The 1,877-nt window shown below is 35.6% G+C and overlaps 1 protein-coding gene across 8 annotated transcripts in view; it reads left to right on the top strand.

Annotated features, from left to right (window-relative positions):
• GPATCH8 (G-patch domain containing 8) overlaps nucleotides 1-1,877 on the top strand; it is an 86,972-nt gene that overhangs the window by 49,560 nt on the left and 35,535 nt on the right. The window lies entirely within an intron of this gene.

Below are 1,877 nucleotides of genomic sequence, written 5' to 3' on the forward strand. Positions count from 1 at the left end.
GCTGGCTGCTGGCTATACACGGTAGCCCATGGCAACCCACTGCAGCAGGGGACTGCAGCCTACACTGTTGCTGGCGACTCATGGCAGCCCAGCTCCAGGTCGAGCTGCTGCTCACCATCTTAGCTGCAGAGGGCAGTGTCACTGGCCCTCATCTGTGGGATCTGAACCGGGGCCTTCTGGCGTCCCAAGCCAGTTCTTAACCAACGCGCCACTTGGCCGGCCCATGACAGTTGATTCTTTTACTCATCCAAAATGTATTAGTGATTTTTGGTCTGAATTAGTATAACGCTATTTAATTTTCTTTATACTCACATCCATAGCCTGATTTATTTTGCATTTTCCTACCCAGTTACGTATAGATTTCTTGCCCTAGGTTAATTTGCATGATTAAAATGAAACTGGCTTATATAGAGACTGATTTCTTAGGCAAGAAAGTGGAGTGTTCAAGTAACTTTAAAAATGAGCAATACAGGGTATATAGTGATAGTGATTCCTTTGTAAATAGAATAATCCAATCAGGTGGAAATAGTTGAAAATATAAAATTCACTAGTTAGCTAATATTTGATAAATAGGGACTAAGATGAGAGAAAAGTGCTCTCAAAGCTGTATGGACTCATAGACTGTAAAACTGGAAAAGAAAATTTCTAGGGATGACCTAAGATCTCTGGGCTCTTAGCAGAGACTCCAGAAGAAATAAGGGGATTTTTGAGTAATTTCAATCTACTTGGCTTTCCGAATTTACTCTGACATTCCATGTGGACTTTGTGTATTACAATTTGACATACCATGGCTTAATACTTCCTATTTTGTACACATACGTAGGTGCTATTGTCTTCCTCCAGGTGGTGATAATAGTAAAACAATAAGCATTTTGACAGTATTTAATTTATTCTGTTTTGTTAAGGCTAAATTAATTTTCTTAGATGATTTGTACTATATGTTTAATTTGGACACATCTTGCTAAAATTATTCTTTAAGTTCATTCTCTTGGCTTGGATTTTGTATTTGTGTAACATTGCTTTTCAAACTCAGTAGTTACGCATTTGGGAGAGGGTGGTTGGAGGGCAGGGTGAAAAAGGTGAAGGCATTAAGAAGTACAAATGGGTAGTTACAAAATAGTCATGGGGATGTAAAGTAAAGCATAGGGAATATAATCAATAATATGGTAATAACTATGTATAGCACCAGGTGGGTACTAGACTAGCCCGGGGGATCACTTTTTAAATTATGTAAATGTCTAACCATTATGCTGTACACCTGAAATTAATATAAAATAATATTGAATATCAACTGTAATTGAAAATTTTTTAAAAGGGAGAAAAAGGTGAAGGGAAATAAGATGTTCAAATTTCCAGGTATAAAACAAATAAAACATGGGGATGTAACGTACAGCATAGGGAATATAGTCAATAATATTTTAATAGCATGGTAGAGTGTCAGACGGTTGCTGGACTTACCATGGTGATCACTTTAGGTATATAAATGTTGAATAACTATTGTGTACACCAGAAAACTAATATAATATTGTATGTTAGCTATATTTTAATAAAAAATCTTTTAAAAATAGTTATTCATTTTGTTAGTGGAATGATTTAGGAAGGATTTTTGGATAATACTTCGGTTATTGATCCATAATAATAGCTTTCTTCATCTCTCAGTTGGGTTGCTTCATCATCACCAAATTGTAGGTACAACGTTAGAATTTATCACAGCTTCTGTTTCAGAATATCTTTCATTTTAAGGTATTTATTTTCCAAAATGCCAAATTTGGAAGTGAAAGGAAAACAAATTGATTCTTTTAATTTTGTGAAGCCTTAAGGAGATGACTGCATTAGAGTTTAACAACATCCTCTAAAGCAGCAGTTCTCAACCTTCC

This window comes from Hipposideros armiger, unplaced genomic scaffold, assembly GCF_001890085.2.
Source record: "Hipposideros armiger isolate ML-2016 unplaced genomic scaffold, ASM189008v1 scaffold_447, whole genome shotgun sequence".
Classification (NCBI taxonomy): Eukaryota; Metazoa; Chordata; class Mammalia; order Chiroptera; family Hipposideridae; genus Hipposideros; species Hipposideros armiger.